The sequence below is a fragment of the Misgurnus anguillicaudatus genome, chromosome 1 (genome assembly GCF_027580225.2).
Source record: "Misgurnus anguillicaudatus chromosome 1, ASM2758022v2, whole genome shotgun sequence".
Taxonomy (NCBI): Eukaryota; Metazoa; Chordata; class Actinopteri; order Cypriniformes; family Cobitidae; genus Misgurnus; species Misgurnus anguillicaudatus.
The window spans coordinates 25180324-25201693 of record NC_073337.2 but is presented as its reverse complement, the minus strand read 5'-3'; positions in this window follow the sequence as shown (position 1 = coordinate 25201693).

The following is a 21370-nucleotide window of genomic DNA, read 5'->3' as shown; positions in this document are numbered from 1 at the left end:
GGCATATGCAGTCGCAGTGGCTGGTGACTTCTTTTTTCGAGGGCGCACGATGCAAAGTTTGTCACAACATGTATGTAGCCCAACATGTATGTGGTTCGTCATTTCAAAATATGTGTTTACCGCATCGATGGATCCTATGTGCATCATGTGTTCTGTCAAAATAAATGCCTGATGCAGATGCATCTAAAGGGTTTATGATAAAACAGACGGTCGCGTTTGCCAGATACTCGCGTAATCTCATGTGTAATCAGAGTTTGGTGTTAAGTGAGTGTCTCGCGTGTATTTTGTAAACGTGAGCGTCTCTTTTATCATAAACGGTTTTGACGCGTGTGCAGCAGTCACTTATTTCGACAAAACACGTTATGCACATGGTTGACATGACACAACAAACACATATTTTGAAAACATGAGCAACACACATGACACTCCGAACACGTGTTTTGCACCCCTCAGGAGCAGTCACGAGCCGCCACTCCCTATTGAAAAATCCAGCTAAGGCCAGCATGGGCTGGTAGCTGGTTTTGGCTGGTTTAAGATGGTTTACGCTGGTCCTCCCAGCCTGACAAAGCTGGTCATGCTGGTGGGCCAGCTGGTCTTCCAGCCTGACCAGCTAAGTCCAGCTAGACCAGCTTAAAAAGTGACCAAAACGCAGCTACACCAGCAAAACCAGCTTCCTACACCAGCAAAACCAGCTAAAACCAAGCTGGAGCTTATGCTGGTCTTAGCTGGATTTTTCAGTAGGGCTGTGCGGTCGACAAATGCAACTTCCAGAGGATGCACACGAAATCCTAGCCAGTACGTGTCCAGGAAAAGTGGCACGTATGGTCACCACTAATTTGCCCCCTTTATATGTGTACTATTTGAAAGGGTACCGCCCCAGTGACAGCTTTTGTACCTTTTTTCTGGGAGTGCAAGTCTGACTCAATATTGTGAGCTGATTTAGCTAAATTTGAATTGAAATTATGTAAACGTGCATTGAAAAATTATCATTTTCAACTACTGAAACCATTGAATCTGCATTTGTATATTTTCTCTTTGTGCGTCTGAGATTCAGAAAGCTGTGTTAACTGATATTAATTTCCAGGCTTATTTTTACAGAAACGTATGCGACTGTGAAAATATCAGTCAAACAGTTTAAAATGCTTTTCTCAGCATGAATAACTCTTACGAATTCAATTAACATCACCTCGGTTTACACACTGACATTTATCAAGCTCTAGTACATACAGAGTGGTGTGTATCTCTCTCTCTCTCTCTCTCTCTCTCTCTCTTTCTTTCTCTGTGTGTGTGTGTGTGTGTTTGGGAGTGGTGCAGAGGGATTTGTTTGGAGTGATCTATTGTGAGAGGGGTTTTGAGGCGGTAAATATCTTTCACTGAGAGAGCCATTAGAAACGCCTGCTTAGCTGGATTACAACATGTTGCTGGTTTGGTTCTCGCCTCCATTGTCGTTTTTTCTCTCTATTCGCCATTCAGTCTTTCTCCAAAACTATGAATGGGGGTCAATTTAGTTTCTTATTGCACCAGTTGCGTGGTATAAAATACCACCATTTGTCCTATAATGGCATTATATATCAAATTAAAGGAAAACACCACCTTTTTTTCAATATTTTACTGTTTTACCTCAACTTAGACTAAGGGCCAATCTCATTTCTCTGTCTTACACCTTCCCCTTTGTCTTCGTCTTCCCAAAAGGGGAAAGGGGTAAGACAGATCGTTCGTCTAAAAAATGAGACACCACTCGATTACCGTTTGCGCCACCTTCCCTTGCCGCTAACTGGCTGCTACGTAAACAGACAAGCGTAGACAAACAAAGAAGATCTCAGGTTGTCTCAGGTTGTGGTATCGATTGCCTGAGCGAAGCTCAACAAATAGTGCATAACTTAGCTGCTAGCTAGCGCCTTAACTAGCGATTCAAAACAAAAACATTACAATTAAAACTGCTTGAAATTTTTTTTTAAAAGTATCATAAAACATGAGTGTCATAATATAATCTCAATCAAACTGCAGAAAATAACGTTACTTCCATTTGTGCGACTCCTTGACAGTTCGACGTTTATCAATAAAACGTCTTGATGCCGGCTCTCCTGAGATATTCCTATGTTAACGTTTACCCCTCTCTTTTCAAGTGTGGTCCTTATCACACTTTGTTACAAGGGCTATGTATCCCTACAGCTTGGCCCTAGCCCTTGATCAAACTGAGAATTGAGACACCACTTCGCCTCACATGAACGCGTAAGACCAAGGTGAAGGGGTAAGGGGAAGAGGTAAGACAGAGAAATGAGACGCACCCTAATTAATACATAACTGTCTTTTTTCAATGCGTGCATTTAATCTTTGTACAGCGCGTCGTGAATGTGTTAGCATTTAGCCTAGCCCCATTCATTCCTTAGGATCCAATCAGGGATGAATTTGACCAAGCACAAAATATAACAAGACTTCGACCTCGGGCGCAGTAATGTTGACGTTTGAGCGAGAGGGGGAGTAGTGACCTTGGAGTGATGCGCCAAGGTCAAGTGCTGCAAACTGGGTGCTCTTCTGCCATGCAATATAGTTCTCATTGTTTATCCGCTTAAAAAATTGCCACATTTTGTTTTGTGCCACCATACTTGCTGGTGTGACTCCTCATGTAAGTCTTTAAATAGGGAAAACATGGAAGTGTTTGGTGGCTTTTAAATTCATCCCTGTTTGGATCCTAAGGAATGAATGGGGCTAGGCTAAATGCTAACACATTCACGACGCGCTGTACAAAGATTAAGTGCACGCTTTGAAATAAATAGGTATGTGTTAATTTGTCTAAGTTGAGGTAAGAACATAGTAAAATATTGAAAAACTGTGGTGTTTTCCTTTAAGCAGGAGCAATAACCTATCTTTCAGGCAAGAAGTTTCCAAGGCAGGGCTTAAGCCTAGACTAAAGTATATATTTAAGGTGTCTTAACTGAAAACAGCTTGCACTGACATAGTTTTGTTTCAAGGTGCACGCCATGTAATGTTTATTGTAAGGTATGTTTTTAAAAACTACATTATATCCTAATAAAACTAAGGCCTAGTCCTGGCTTATTCTAAACCCTGTCTAAAAAACAGCCACTAAATGTTGTAAGAGTTTCCCAAACAGGGCTAAATAATGTAAAAAATGTAAATTATTTATTTATTTTAAAAAACTAAACAAACACTTATTAACAAAAATATTTATTTTCTACATGTCATGTGACCATTACACAACACAATATAAGAAAACTCATGCAAAATAGACAGATAGGTTTTTATTCCGGTTAAAAGATAAAGGTCCAATAACAGGTAATAATAACAATAACTTTGTAAAATACTACTGATAAAAACTTAAAAAATTATGAAAAATAAATGTTTTATAGATAAACATGCAAACGTGCTAATAAATGATTGAAATATTTACGTAAAATCGGGGGTACTTTCTAGTAAACAATTTAGGTCAAGGTAGTTCGGCTGTCGCTAGTTGTTAATCAGGTGGTCTGGATGTTTGCCCTGTCGCGTTTTTCTATGAATTTGTAAAGAAGTGGTTGTTATCATGTTCATTTGGGTATTTCTGGGCAGTTGTTGTATGTAGTTTCTGAGTCTGTAATTGTTTAATGTAAATAAATATTATCTTAGAGCCATTTTTTATCATCTATCAAAAATCTTAAGTCGGATTCAACACCATCAATAGTTTTCAAACACCAGTTTATATTGGAAATGATGTGGTCTTTTGTATCTTTCCAAATACACGTCAAACGTGCTTTTACGCGTCTCTCAGTTAATGAGAACATTTCTTTCATCTCTTCTGCCAATGCTGTGCATCCTACATGTCCGTTCACATCGTCCAATCGGTTTGGCCAGTTTTTGAGCCCGCTCAGAAGGCCCATTGTGTATTCAAACTCATGCCCTCACACACATTTTCTGTCCAGAAAGCAGGGCCTAATGAAGAGCCCAGGGGGTGTGGATATCAGAGTGATGCATGGAAGCATCTGAACGGACACCTTTTAGAAGAGCAACCCGCTGAAAAACGATTAGAGGCCTGGGAACGTGACACCCGCAGCTTGCTAATGACATTCCTACAAGCCGGCCCAGAGAATATTAAAATTTTACCCCTCAGAGGGGCAAAATTTATGGAGGAGCGGTTTATTGTATGAAGATGATTGCCGCTCATGAATGTCTGATGCTTCTCAAAAAGAGATGCTGGATTATACAGAGCAGGTTTTTGGCACATATGTGAACATAATCTATGTATCCATGGCAATGGCAGTTTACAGACCTTGTTCTTAAGTGCTAGAAAAGCGCTTAAATTATATTATTGCTATAGTAAATTGTACCATAGTTCGTTCTTTTAATGAATTAAAATCTTTTGTTTTCCAGCTAAAAGATAGATGGATGGATGGATGTGGAACGGACAAAAAAATAAGAAATACTGAGGTAGGTATGTAGGTAGGTAGATAGACAGACAGACAGACAGACACACAGACATACAGACAGACAGACATACAGACAGAGAGACATACAGACAGACAGACAGAGACACAGACTGACAAGAAATAGCCTGAGGTAGGTAGGTAGACAGACAGACAGAGAGGCAGGCAGCCAAATAAGAAATAGACTGAGATAGATAGACAGACAGACAGACAGACAGACAAGAAATAGCCTGAGGTAGGTAGGTAGGTAGACAGACAGACAGACAAGAAATAGCTGAGGTAGGTACTAGGTAGGTAGACAGACAGACAGACAGACAGACATACATACAAGAAATAGCCCGAGGTAGGTAGGTAGACAGACAGACAAAAAGACAGACAGGCAGGCAGGCAGATAAGAAACAGACTGAGACAGACAGACAGACAGACAGAAAGCAAGCCAAGAGATAGCTGAGGTAGATACACAGACAGACAGACAGACAGACAGACAGACAGACAGACAGACAGACAGACAGACAGACAGACAAGAAATAGCATGAAGTAGGTAGGTAGGTAGGTAGACAGACAGACAGACAGACAGACAGGCAGGCAGGCAGGCAGATAAAAACAGACTGAGATAGATAGAGAAAAAGACAGACAGACAGACAGGCAGGCAGGCAGGCAGATAAAAACAGACTGAGATAGAGAGAGAAAAAGACAGACAGACAGGCAGGCAGATAAGAAACAGACAGAGAGACAGAGAGACAGAGAGACAGAGAGACATACAGACAAGAAATAGCTGAGGTAGGTAGGTAGATAGACAGACAGGCAGGCAGGCAGGCATGCAGGCAGATAAGAAACATACTGAGACAGACAAACAGACAGACAGACAGACAGACAGACAGACAGACAGACAGACAGACAGACAGACAGACAGACATACAGACAAGAAATAGCTGAGGTAGGTAGGTAGATAGACAGACAGGCAGACAGACAGACAGGCAGGCAGGCACATAAGAAACATACTGAGACAGACAAACAGACAGACAGACAAACAGACAGACAGACAGACAGACAGACAAGAAATAGCTGAGGTAGGTAGGTAGATAGACAGACAGACAGACAGACAGGCAGGCAGGCAGGCACATAAGAAACAAACTGAGACAGACAAACAGACAGACAGACAAACAGACAGACAGACAGACAGACAAGAAATAGCCTGAGGTAGGTAGGTAGACAGACAGACAGAGAGGCAGGCAGCCAGATAAGAAATAGACTGAGATAGATAGACAGACAGACAGACAGACAGACAGACAGACAGACAAGAAATAGCCTGAGGTAGGTAGGTAGGTAGGTAGACAGACAGACAGACAGACAAGAAATAGCTGAGGTAGGTACTAGGTAGGTAGACAGACAGACAGACAGACAGACAGACATACATACAAGAAATAGCCCGAGGTAGGTAGGTAGACAGACAGACAAAAAGACAGACAGGCAGGCAGGCAGATAAGAAACAGACTGAGGCAGACAGACAGACAGACAGACAGACAGAAAGCAAGCCAAGAGATAGCTGAGGTAGATACACAGACAGACAGACAGACAGACAGACAGACAGACAGACAGACAAGAAATAGCCTGAAGTAGGTAGGTAGGTAGGTAGACAGACAGACAGACAGGCAGGCAGGCAGATAAAAACAGACTGAGATAGATAGAGAAAAAGACAGACAGACAGGCAGGCAGATAAGAAACAGACAGACAGACAGAGAGACAGAGAGACATACAGACAAGAAATAGCTGAGGTAGGTGGGTAGATAGACAGACAGGCAGGCAGGCAGGCAGGCAGATAAGAAACATACTGAGACAGACAAACAGACAGACAGACAGACAGACAGACAGACAGACAGACAGACAGACAAGAAATAGCTGAGGTAGGTAGGTAGATAGACAGACAGACAGACAGGCAGGCAGGCAGGCAGGCACATAAGAAACATACTGAGACAGACAAACAGACAGACAGACAAACAGACAGACAGACAGACAAGAAATAGCTGAGGTAGGTAGGTAGATAGACAGACAGGCAGACAGAAGAAAGTCTGAGGTAGGTAGGTAGACAGACAGACAGACCGAGGTAGGCAGGCAGGCAGATAAGAAATAGACTGAGATAGATAGACAAACAGACAGACGGACAGACAGACAGACAGACAGACAAGAAATAGCCTGAGGTAGGTAGGTAGACTGACAGACAGACAGACAGGCAGGCAGGCAGATAAGAAACAGACTGAGACAGACAGACAGACAGACAGACAGACAGACAGACAGACAAGAAATAGCTGAGGTAGTTGAGCAGGTAGACAGACAGACGGACAAGAAATAGCCTGAGGTAGACAGACAGACAGACAGACAGACAGACAGACAGACAGACAGACAGACAGGCAGGCAGGCAGGCAGGCAGGCAGATAAGAAACAGACTGAGACAGACAGACAGACAGACAGGCAGACAGACAGACAGACAGAAAGCCAAGAGATAGCTGAGGTAGACAGACAGACAGACAGGACAGACAGGAAATATCCTGAAGTAGGTAGGTAGACAGACAGACAGACAGACAGACAGACAGACAGACAGACAGACAGACAGACAGACAAACAGACAGACAGGCAGGCAGGCAGACAGACAAGAAAAAGTCTGAGGTAGGTAGGTAGGTAGATTGACAGACAGACAAGAAATAGTTGAGGTAGGTAGGTAGGTAGGTAGATAGACAGACAGACAGACAGGCAGGCAGGCAGACAGGCAGGCAGACAGGCAAGAAAAAGTCTGAGGTAGGTAGGTAGCCAGACAGACAGACAGGCAGACAGGCAGGCAGGCATGAACCTCAATAAATTAAAAGAAATCTAATTCAAAATACATTCTCTAAAAAGGCATGTACTGTAACAAGATTAAAACATTACAATCATTTGTTTGTTTGTTTGTATGTGTGTGCGAAATTAGGGTTGTGTACAACTGCATTGTGTTAAATCTGCATACTTGCGGAAAAAAATCATCATTCTGGTCACATAATTAATATCATTCCACATGATACGTATGGCTCTCAAGAGAAAATACGACCTTATTTGTGATTTGTCCTTTAAGACAAGCTACTTTTAAAGCCTGAGGGGGTTTGTGATTGGAGAATCCAAAAGCAGACAGTAATCTAATGACGAATGAGGTCCACAAAGGTGCTCATAGCCTCTCAGTGGAGGCCAAATGGCTGAATCTGCCAGTCTCTCATTGCTTTAGTATGGTAATGATGCCTTGTGGGGGTTTAGAGATTCAGCTGATATTGGCATAAGTGGATCCAGAACACCTGAGTCCAACAGGCCGTTCGAAAGCTTGAGTGTCACACAACGACAATCATTGGGAAACAAAGGCGGCAGCAGTATTAATATGCATTGCAGAAGACACTCTGATGGCATTTGTGACTCTATCAGTCTGAACATCAAATATTTTCTTTGCTTGTTTTGAGCACAGCTTTCTGAAAAAGTAAAAATCTGAAATCTTTCATCTTTGGCTAAGTATGAATCAGTTTCTGTGTTAGAGATCTCCGTTGAGATACAGATGTGTATGTGTGTGCCATACATCTTTTGTACCAGAGTACCGGTTGGGGGGGGCGGATCTCTCCAGGTGTTAGACGCTGAACAGACTCGCACCACAGGTGGGCAGAACGCGTTTCAGATTTTTTTGTGTATATTCATGAGTGTGCCAGTGTGACTCTATGAATGTGGGTCGCTATGATGGCAGTCAGAGATGAGAAAGAGCTCAGCGGGAGGATTCAGTTAGTGCTTGACAAATGCTGTTGCCCTCACAAATTCATAATTAGCACCACTGAACCAACATTGCTAAATAAACTCAGTGGGAGTTCAAAGATTAGCCCACACCAGAAGCAGAAGACACCGGTGTTTTATACGCCTCGGGCTCTGACAGGTGTCCTACATTCTGCCTGTTACCATTTTTAGCATTTATGAATAAACCACAAAACAGTAAAAATGAATTATGGATTGACCAAATACCGTTTAATGTTCAAAGTCTACATGTGAAAGTCAGTGCTAATGAAAGGTAGTTACTTATTTATGCATTTCATATCACTTACAAAAAAGGCAATAATATTCCTAAAACAGCAAGCATGATTAACTTTTCATCTGAAGGATGGTGGACAGGCTATTTCACCTGAAAAAAAAGATCTTTTTAACACGCACATTTCTGTTTGCAAACAGACACTTTATTGTGTTTATACACTGTAAAAAATTGTTTTGCACATTTTTAAGTATACTCAACTATTAGTTAAGCTAATTCAGCTTTATTTTATAAGTTACAGCAACTCTTCACTCAAGTTGAAATTACTTATACTTAAAAACTGAAGTGCAATTTTTTCACACATATTTTATTGACTAATTCCTAAAAATATGTACAAAGTAAATCATACAAAAACATTATTATTATAAAGAAAATAATATTGAAACTTGCCCTCCTATAGACGGTTTCATCGGACACACGTTATACACGTCTGGATCCGAACTTTACTTCCGGTTTCGTTTTTTTTAATGGTCTGACTAGTTGCTAAACGGATTTCTTGAACAAAAGCCTTGTCGAAAATAACAAATCCATGTGTTGTTTTTTTACTTGTTATATAAATAAACTACGTTTAAAGAACTTTGTTGTTATTTATTCTTAGCGGAGTTTACCGGAAGTTACGTGCAGACCACGACAGCCGCTTGTTTGTGTTGTTACTGCTGAAACCGTCTATAGAGAAAATTATTTTTGATATCAAGCAAAATAAATAATAAATTAGCCAACTACTACACTGAGCAAACAGTACTGTGTAAAATTCATGTATACAATGTTTGGCAGTCTGTTTTTTACATGTACGCAGACGTACACGCACAGTCGAATGCACGGCCTTGCAAAGTATAGTTTATTTGACTCATATGTGTACACAGACGTTCGACGCATGCACATTGCGACAAAATGCAATGCATCTCTTAGGCTACATACTACATTCTCCTAGGCGCATACGCGACACGTACATTGTAAAATATACGCAGCATTTTTGTCAAATTAACATATATTTTTATTTTACTTTAAATTAAGAAATTAAGTTATACAATTTCAACTTGATTTTATAAGTTATGTCAACTTTTTAAAGAGATTTACGTTGGAGATGATAACTCGCGTCATTGTTTACTTTGGGGTTTGTACCTTTTGCATATTGTTAACATTTACAAATACACACTTACACAACAAACGAAATGTAAAAACGTGAATCGGACAATAGGTGCTCTTTAAAGATACAATTTGTATTTATCCGGCCGCTAGATGGCGCCAGATCAAACAATAACAATGTTGTTTACTGACGCTCTGAAGCAGCTTGGAATTATGGGATTTGTAGTCTTTAACTCAACCGCTGATGGCCATCAATCAGACGAGAACGAGAAATCACGTTGACTGTTAAGGTAATCAAGTCTTATAAATGTTGCGTTTGATGACATTGTTTATTTCATTATGTAAGTTTATATGTGATGTTCAAAACGAAATTGTTAGTCATATATATTACAGTATTAGTCCAAATTCGATGGTTAACACAGCACAGAATTAAGCTTTCAACTTACAATCTACAATGATTTTTCACATAATGTATTGACAGTACAAATCTTATTGTGAAGTGTCTTAAAATGACCATTTATATTGCTGTACAATACCTCTTGATGTGCATATCGTCAGCGGGAAGACGCGCTGATTACAATCGACACACTAATGTTGTGATCAATATAATAGCATACGTTTTTTGAAGGGTTACGAATCAAAACAACTCACCCATCGCGTAAAACTAGGGTGACCACCTGCTAATAAGCCCAAGGGGGGACAAGGGGTGTGTTTCTGAGGGACAATGTGGGACACTCCCTGGCCCGGCGGTGCACCCGACCCACGGGCCGACTTATTGATAGTGGTTTACCCATTTCTAGCACAAAACAAAAAAATCTGCCAATGGGGTAAGCAAAAAAATCTTGAACATTTTTCTAAAACACTAAATTCAAGATTTTTTTCCTTGTTTTATGCACAAAATCACTTAAATTTGATATTTTTGGTCTAAAAACTAGACTTTTCTTGGGTCGTTTTGCTCCTTAAGATAAAGCATCTTAATTTAAGAATTTTTAGATATTTTTACTGAAAACCAGACAAAAATACCAAGACATTTTTTTCTTGAAAATCATTTTTTTGCAGTGTACATGGCATATTAATAATGCCCTATTCCCCTAAACATGATGTATGCTCATGAATAGGCCAACCAATGTGTATTTTTTTAAAATAAAGATTCATAATATTTTGAACATTCAATGATTGACAGATGCACTTTCATTTACGATTTACTTTAGCTATTCAATTTATTTTTCATTATAATTTATTCACTTTAAATAAATTATAATATAAAATTATAGAATTAACAGGAATTGAAGTTGGTCAACAACACAGAAACAGTTAAAAAAAGTCTTAACTCACAACTCCAGAGGTTCACGGAACGAGAAGAGGGAGGAAGGATGGTGAACTTGCATGTTAGTAAAGGCAGGCGCAGGAAAAAAACTGTTCAGTGTTCTGGAGACATCTTTACGACTTTCAGCAACAAATATTTATTTTCCCAGTCTTTCTTGTACCCACACCTTCTCTTTTTAATTGACGATGGTGGTGCAGAGTCAGACTCAGTCTCTTTCTCCATTTTTCGAATTGGAAAGCGCGCATCTAAAAGGGATGCACGTGCGTGGCTGCGTGCGGACTGCACTGTCATGACAACAACGAAAAGTTGACAACAACCTGTCAGCAGTTCAGTTGAGGGGCAACAGTAGCGTGCGAGTAGCGAGTGGCGAGCGAGCCTGAACTGTCTAGTAATGTCCGTTTGGCTGCGTGAGGCTCAAGGATATAGAGCGACCAACTTTTTTTAAGCAAGCATTGATTATGCGTGACACGGTCTCAAATTGCGGGACGCATGAATTGGGCTTCAAACGCTGTGCGTTCATGCTCTACGCGTGACGGGTGGTCACCCTACGTAAAACACAAGCAGGATCAGAATCTCGGTCTAGTTAAATGTTGTCGTGAAGCTCTCTCCATCCAGATATAATGCAACAACAAATTGATCCTCTCTCGTTTTGTTCCAAACTCTTCTTGGGTCGTTTGGTTGGCCCGTACGCTTACAGGAGCTGACACAACCAGCGGCAGACGGTACAGAGTTATCCATAAGTCCATAAGCAACTGCGCCGCGTAGCCCGACAGGCGCTATCGCATAGTTCCGCATTTGTCCACGACACTCGCTGCGTCCGAAAACTCAAGGCCAGTGATGCCACAGTTACTTTGAAAAAGTAATCTGATTACTGATTACTGATTACTCCTTTAAAAAGTAACTAAGTTACTTTACAGATTACTTGATTTTAAAAGTAACTAAGTTAGATTACAAGTTACTTTGTTAGTTACATTCCAGTAGCTGCCAACACCCCCACTGCCTCAACATTAAAAATGACAACCGGTTTTGCCAACACTCACTTTATTGGAAGTGCATTTTTAAAAGTAACGTCAACAATGTATCTCCTGACATTTTAAGTTGAACTGTTGTGTTTTAAAAAACTAATAATATATATATATATATATGAGTCTTTCTTGACTTCACTAAACATAAATAGGGGTGAGCAGGGGCCATTTTCAGAAAAACTTAATTTTAAAATATAATGTTTTAGACAGAGATATATTTTTGTTGTGGTCAATAACTCACAAGTGTGGTCTATCAAAACCAGCTGAAATTTTGAACAAATGTAAAACGACTTCTGTATAATTTCACTTTAAACAAGAGTAGTGAATTGTTACTTTTGACCTTGACAGCAGGGACGAAAGTAACACACAGGTGGGTCAAAAGTAACACAACAAAACATGATAGATTTTTGTGTTACACTTGTTTTTATTAAATATATATTACTATGATCTCTTTAATATGTAACTGCAAACTTATTTTGTCATTTATCTTTGTAAAAAATAATTAAATTACATTTTTATTTTAAATTTCAGTTTTATCAAATGTTTCAAAAGCAACCAACAGTACAAACTTAAATTGCTGAGACAAAAAAAATTCAATAGTTTGAACACTATGAAAATAAATTAAATCAAATTAGAATAATATCATTTTTTTACCATATTATACACAGTATTAGCAGCGGGACAAAACTAACAAGTGTTACTTTTGACCCGACAGGATCTACTTACTCTATAAACTCGACTTACTTTTATTTTGAAAAACTGAGAAGTCTTCAGGATGTTATATACCTTGTAGATTTATCAGTATTGTTTTTTTTTTTTTTTTTTTTATTTATCTATCAGTATTGTAACACATGAAACGAGAAACACAACGCGTTGTAAGAAAAAAAGACCGCTTTTGGAATGTACTTATCATGGTTGAAAACACAGTTCTGGATCTACACGTGGAAATCGGTGAGTAAATAACGCGATATTTGTCAACTCTTTCAGAGGTTATGTGCTAATATGCTGTCATAGTGAGATTTAGATGTAATCAGGGCTCGGAGAAAATCGCTTTGTTGCTTTCGTTCTTCAACTCTCCCACACTTACTGATTTTGCACTGAAGTCCAGCTTTTTGTTTTTGTAGCTGCATCTCTCTTCTCTCTCCATTGTACGTTGTTTACGTTTGTGTCGCTTACACATGACCGGAATTATCCTCGTGCTGAAAACGTGACTTGTCACGCACCTGACTTCACTTCCCGAGACGCAAGAAGAAATATACAAGAAAATATATATTTTACTAAGGAAAATTTCAAAAATAGTAACGCACAGTGACTTGGATAAGTAACTTTAATCTGATTACTGGTTTGGAAATATTAACGCGTTATATTACTCGTTACTAAAAAAAAGTGGTAAAATTAGAGTAACGCGTTACTAAGTAACGCGTTACCGGCATCACTGCTCAAGGCAGTGAGGACTGTGAGGACTTGTTGCCTCGCTGCCTCATGAGGACATGACTTCGGACTCGGAGGCCTGAAGGCAGCTCAGAGAAAGGCTTTCCAACGCACTTCAAAGGCAGCGTGTTTGAAATATAAACAGAGAGCGCCTTTGTGATAACTAATCACATATTTGAAAACTACAATAATTTCTCGCTAGAAATGCAATTAAAATGTGTAAAAAGTGAAAATATACCTTTATTTAGACTTAATTTGTGCTCCAGTCGCTTCCTTGGCCGCCATTTTATTTTTTCGAACTCGACCACTGTTGTCATGTGGTTTACGTCAGTAAAGGCGGTGTCAAAGGGTCACATGGATATTAACGTCATTGACAGGAGACTGCACTGCCCCGTAACAATGTTTTGAATGGAAATTTTCCCATGATTTACAAGTAGTTGAAAACATTACAGATATTGATAGTAATCAGCTGGACAAAATATATAACACTGGCCTAGTGGTTTTTGGACATTTTACTGCAAATATCTTACAAATTGCACCTTTAACTTCGGGCCTGGCGCGTCACCATGAAAACGCGCGTGCGTCCGATTAAACTTTCTAAACAGTAGGTGACTTTTCTATGAAGTTAAAAGGTTTCTTAAAGAAATATACTCACCGCAGCAAAAAGGTTTTGTGTCACAAAACGGCTCTGCGCCGTGCATTAAAATGATTCATAGGACCTCAAAAAATACAAATATTAAATCATAACTGTGTTATAACAAACACCTGCACTGGAAAGATAACACAGAAGTGGGCCTTTGTCTCCGGGGAGGAACGAGGCACAGGTTGAAGACGCCGAAGTTCTCAGGCTGCTGGGGGTTTGACAGACGATGGGCATCTTCAGGTCTAATGAGCTGTGTTGGAAGCAAGTGGAGAGGAGAATTTTTCCCGCGGAGAGAAGCCAAAAACCATTTAACAAAAGGAAATATGCAGGAGGTCCAGCAGCGAGGTGCTTTTCATTTTCCCTTTTCCTCTCTTTCTCAATTTCCTGCCTCAATTTGCGGAAAGAAGATATAAGAAAACAGATTCAATCTGTAAGGAACAGACAGTGCTGGCCCACGTGACGCGTGTGTGGGCTGCTCTTGATATTTTGACATTTTGCTATGCAATAAAATGACAAGGCGCTGAGAGAATTTGTATCTAGAGACAATCATTTAGCTCTTGTTACGGCTGATATCCAGCGAGCGGCATTAATGTTCGAGGGAAATGATGGCAATAACTTGCACAGCATTCAGCGCTGGCTTGTAAATATCCCACACCCACATGGCATAGGTCCGCCGAACAAGCTGTAAATGAGCTTGATGACCCACAAGCACGGCTCAACTCGAGTGATAAATATATTCTGTATATCTCAATGTCTTTGAAATGTAAAGTGGCAATATGTGGGAGTGAAAATGATGAGATGTGAGTCAACATAACAGTAATTAGAAAATGTTCAGAACTTTGAATTAAATATGTCCTTTTTCATCCTTTTCCAGCTTAAAATGTAGAGATAAGTAAAATAATTTCTATAAAAGGCCTGTAAGAAATGCAACTTAGTATGCAAGTCAATCCAACCTACTATTTTAAAGGGGTCATATGATAAGATTTTTTTAAAGATGTAAAATAAATCTTTGGGGTCCCCAGAGTGCTTATGTGAAGTTTTAGCTCAAAATACCTCACAGGTAATTTATTAAAATATGTTAAAATTCTCATTTTGTAGATCAAAAATGTACCGTTTTGGGTGTGTCGTTTAAAATGCAAATGAGCGGATGAAATGCAAACACTGATCGCAGTGTTTTAGATCGACACAGGGGTAAGTAATTTATGATCAAATTGTCATTTTGGGGTGAACTAACTCTTTAAAGGGGACATATCATGAAAATTTTAAGTGCTGTAATTGGGTTCCCAGTGCTTGTATCAACATAGAAAATGTGAAAAAGATCAACCCAGTAACTTAGTTTTGGTAAACCATTCTCTGCAAGCATGTGGAAAAAATAGCTAATTGAAACTTGGCTCTCCTTGTGATGTCAGATGGGGATAATATCGCCCCTTAATCTGCACTATCCAACCACGGCACTACCATTTAGTGCAAAGGAAAAATAATTGAAAAGAAAATTGACAGCAAAATTGAGTTTCAGTTTCAACAAAACCACCATTATTGTGATCATCAGTGTTTGTATTTCATCAGCTCATTCGCATTTAAAAGGACACACCCCCAAAATGGCACATTTTTGCTCACACCTACAAAGTGCCAATTTTAACATGCTATTTTTACATGCTACTTCACATATGTACTCTGGGGACACTAAAGATTTATTTTACATCTTAAAAAATTCTTGTGAAGAAATGCGCCCCAAAAAGACAGCAATATATGATGCTAATATGCATATTTTGACCTATAACCTCAAATTAAGATACACACTATACACACATGCATATGCACATAAACTGAATGACGGTCTCTGGAGCTTCTGCTCTTCATCCATCTAATCACAAGATGCTATAGTTGAGATCCACTCAGGGGAGGGAAAGTGACCCAGATTCACGGGGCGTTACCACTTGGACTAAAGAGCAGATTTTCTCAATGTAAATAAAAAACACAAACCCACCAGAGCTGAGCACTGATATGTGATCATGCCTCTGAAATACAGGATAAAGTCTCAATGTAATGATGAGATCAAGAGAATAAATGTTTGATTTTAATCATTCATTTCAATCTTTGATGTGACCTTGCAGTCAATATAAAAGACATCAAGGTTATAGCTTCACTGAATGTTCTTTGCATTATGTAGGATGAATTTATAAAAAAATAAACAGTAAATCACAAAGAAAATGACTTGGGTTGTCACAAAGTGGGTCACATATAATTATAATAGCAGCAGTCAGTTTTAAATTAAAAAAAAAACTAAATGATGTTTTAATAAAAGAGGTTTTATCTTTACACACATAGCTGGAAAAAGTAATTATAGATGGGAAACATTATGAAATGCAACTTTCCATATGATCAGGGTCAGAGTAAAGTTTAGTAACCATTTATGATCTCAGTACATCTTACTGGGGATATCAGAGACAAAATGAAGTGCAAAATTTCCCAAACCGAGACTTAAAGGGATAGTTCACCCAAAAATGAAAATGAGCTATTTATTTACTCACCATCATGCCATCTGATATGTTGGTGACATATTTTCTTCAGGAGAACAGTAAAGAAGATATGTTGCAGAAACTCTGTGATTCATATAATGCAAGTGAATAGTTACAGACACTTTGAGAGTTCAAAAAGCAGATAAATACAATACAAAGTTATCCCTGCGACTCCTGGTAACACACTGATGTCTTGTAAAGCCAATTGATTGGTTTTTGAAAGAAATTGAATGTTATTTACAACATTATTAGCAATAATGCAGAACCTCTGTCAAACATCATCAACACTTCATGGTTTTCTTCTTGTGGTGTTTGGTGGTTGTTGGCAAACCAGCCTAGCACCACCTACAGAGCAGGAGTGCAAAGTACACTTTAATATCCCTTAAATAAGGCAGTCCTTTCCAGCTGTGATGTTAATATTCCAATTCACAATTAAAAAGGTGCTAATTCTGTTTTAATTATTATAATAAACACAATATAAAAAAATTAAATGTAAATATTACATAAAGAATGATTTAACACAATAAACAACAAATGAACACAGTTATAATAGAACATAAAATATGAATAAAACATAACTTCAATATAAATTTTACAAATAGTAAACATGATTTGATTAATACAGAACATAGATACAAATGTAATTTAAATATGACATTAAGGGCCAAATTTACTAAACATGGTAAATTAGCATGATAGCGGAAATTCAAAAAAGCGCAGATGGGAGTAGAAAATTATTGCAATTAATTTACTGACTAGGCACACTTTAAGAACAAAGGCATAAAAACCCATTTCTATAATCACCAATGCAATTAAGACGTGCTTTTTTGGGATGTTAAATAATGGCGCAAATACCAGTAAACTGGTGAGCGCATACCTTAGTAAATCCCATTGCATTCATTTGAATACTTCCTGCCATAAATCTTGCATTTGGTAAATCTGGCCCTTTCTCCATAATGTTTTATGTGAACAATAAATAATCTTAAAGGTGACATAGAATGATTGAACGGAGTATTTATCTTTGTTCTGTGATGTGACATGTAGACACATTTTTTTAGTTTGGGTCTGTAATGCCTTAGAAGCTTCCTAAAAACCTCTCTCAGATAGCTGTATTAGGGTGGGGGATTTTAAACAAGTGGTTTTGCACCTATTTGGCTCCCCCTACTGGCTTAACTTGCAATCTCATTACTGATTGGGTGACTTTGCTGCCACTCAAAAAATGTAGCCAATTATTTTAAAGTGGAGGGGCAGTTAGATGCCTGTGATGTCATAAGCATCAGTTTTTCAGATTGGGCTGTTTTCTGGCTGACATTTCTAAAGAGGAATTTCTATGAGACTGAGATGTTTAGCATGTTTAGCACTTTTTGTATGTTTGTGAATGTGGGTAGATTACCATTATTCAACAAAGACAAGGTAAAAATGTTTTTTCATTTTCTGTCCCCTTTAAGAAATAGTCTTAAAGTGCACCTATTTCATTGCTAAAAACAGCGTTTCTTTGTGTATTTGTTATAATAAAATGTGTTTGCGTGGTTATGGTAAAAAAGCATTATTTTTCACATACCGTACATTTTTATAGCTCCAGATATCCTGCTTTCCTCAAACGCTCTGATTTTGTACAAAACTCATCGATCTGAAAGCGTTGTGCCCCTGATTGGCCAGTTAATCTATACATTGTGATTGGCTTGAATCACAACTTCAGCTGGAAATATGACGCTCCTTACCATGTTTGAAAAGTTAACTTACTGGCCGTGAGTCCGAAGCGGGAGGAATTATGATAATGTCGGTCTTTACCACATCACCAATCCCAGGAAGTAAACTGTTGCCTACAATCCGTGTGTTTGTTGTAGTCCGAGAAAAGAGATTTACGTTGGAGACGATAACTCGCGTCATCATTTATTTTGGGGTTTGTACCTTTTGCATATCATTAACGTACTTACACACTTACACACCACAGGAAATATAAAAAAGTGAATCAGACAATAGGTGCTCTTCACCGTAAAATGTGAAAAGTTGGATCAACTTAAATTGGTTACACCTAAAAAAAAAAAAAAAGTTCAACTTAAATTTTTCACTTAAAGGTGCAGTGTGTAAATTTTAGCGGCATCTAGTGGTGAGGTTGCGAATTGCAATCCACTGCTTACCCATCGCTTTTGAAACACATAGAGAAGCTACGATAGCCGTTACCAGCAAAATGTCATTGTCAGAGACAACTTAGTAAAAAAAAGTTTGTCCGTTAAGGGCTTCTGTAGAAACATGGCGGAATAAAATGGCGACTTCCGCGTAAGGGGACCCTCTGTGTATGTAGATAAAAACGTCTCATTCTAAGGTAATAAAAACATAACGGTTCATTATAAAAGGTCTTTATACACCCCTGAAAATATAGTTTTGTATATTATTTTGCATTTCTGTCAAGAGATCCTTTTAAAAATTACACACTGCACCTTTAAAGTGTTTTTCACTTATAAGTTACCCATTGAAGTAATTTTTTAATTGATCCAACGTTTACTACTGTACCATATAATGGCTGCAAGGATGATGTATCATTTTTTTTTTGTTTGAACAGACAGTCATTATATAATGGAGTCGGATGCTGATCAAACAGACTGCATGAGTGGGACTAAATGTCTGGTTCTGTAACACACACACACACACACACACACACACACACACACACACACACACACACACACGGCCGTCATGATCACACTCAACCGTGTTGATTGGCACTCGCTCACTCATTTGCACGTCCACTCCACAACACTTTCACCCACTCGTTGTCTTTATTTCTTCTAATATGCGTTTTTCTTTTTGCTCAAGAAGCTGTTTCTACTGTCAGTCATGTGAAGAATGCAGATAAAAGACTGACCTTGTGTTCATGAGGAAATGCAGGGTAAATGGAGCTGTTTTGGACCATACAGAGAGCTCTGAGTGCACCAGTTTTGTTTTGCAGACAATTGTCAGTAAAATAAAATACAGTTAATGCACATTGGTTGCTAGGATAGAGGATACATGCACAGGTTTGGTACAAACATATGAGGGGCCGTACAAGCCAAAATTCATTCTGGCACTCTCACTCACATACATTCTCCTTTCACACACATACATCCTCCTTTCACACACATACATCCTTCTTTCACTTACATACATTCTCCTTTCACTTACATACATTCTCCTTTCACGTACATACATTTCTACCCTCTCACACACATGTATTCTCCTTTTACACACATACATTCTTCTTTCACACACATACATTCTCCTTTCACATACATACATTTCTACACTCTCACACACATACATTCTGCTTTCATACACATACATTCTCCTTTCACACACAAACATTCTCCTTTCACATACATACATACATTTCTCTTTCTCTCACACACATACATTCTCCTTTCACATACATATATTTTTACTCTCACACACATACATTCTTCTTTCGCATGCATATATTTCTACTCTCTCACACACATACATTCTCCTTTCACATACACACATTTCTACTCTCTTACATACATACATTCTCCTTTCACATACATATATTTTACTCTCTGTCACATATATACATTCTCCTTTCACATACATACATTTCTACTCTTACACACATACATTCTCCATTTACATACATACATACATATCTACTTTTTCACACACATACATTCTCTGTTCATGTACATATATTTTTACTCTCTCTCACATACACAAATTCTTCTTTTACATACATATATATATTACTCTCACACACATACATTCTCTTACACATGGTTTTTCTGTTGGTATCCATTATTTCCTCTTTTAGCAGGAAGTCACTCTTAGACCAGGAAATACATGTGCAAGACTTGATCAGCTCTTCCTCACAACTTAACCATGATGATATTCAAAGTCATCCTGTTTTCTTTTAAAGTACACTTTTGGTAAAAATTTGCAATAATCATGACATCAGACAATTTTTATATAATGTGCTGGAATGTACTGAACAAATGGAAAGGATAGCAGATGATTATTATTTAGGGCATGATAGGCTGGCATAGAGAACTTTGTGATCATGCAGACTGTTGGGACTAAATCGTAAAAATAAAGAAAAGGTAATTTGGGAAAATAATTGTCAAATACAAATATAATAGCAACAGAAAAGGTAACTAATGAATATTGATGATGGGCTATTTAAAAATAATGCACACTCGAGTTGGTATTGCTTTGCGCTACGTGGCCGATACACCATGAGAGGTGCATTATTTCCAATGGTGAGTACACTGTAAAAAAATACACAGTATGTTTATCAAACCAAAACATATTTTTATGTTACATTAACTAATAAATTCAGGTTGAAATTGTTTAACTAATTTTTAAGTTATGTTAACTTCTTAAAGCCAAAACTTAAAATAGTATGATGAATTGACTTGCAAATTGTTTACACTTGAGTTTGGAGTAATGGGAACAATGGGAACAAGTTGGCCTATTAATATTTCTATACTTTTTTTTCCAGTATTTATGTATAATTTGTTCTAGTTTTATATTATCAGAAGTTAAGCAAAAACAAAACTGAGCAAGCAGGCAATCATTGTTAATTTACTGCTTTATTCATTCTTTCCAATTAATTTATTTTGCTATCACACATACCTGTAATCTTATTAAATCTTATTACAGTTAAACTTGGTGTATAGTGATATGGAATGTAATGCTGCCCACAGACCTGGAACTACTCTAATGCACACCCGTAAAATGTTTCTCAACCAAATAAGCATTTAACAGTCCCATATAATGTTATATAATATAATACTATTATATAAACATTTACAAAATAAATAATAAATAATCCAACATAAAGCCAACA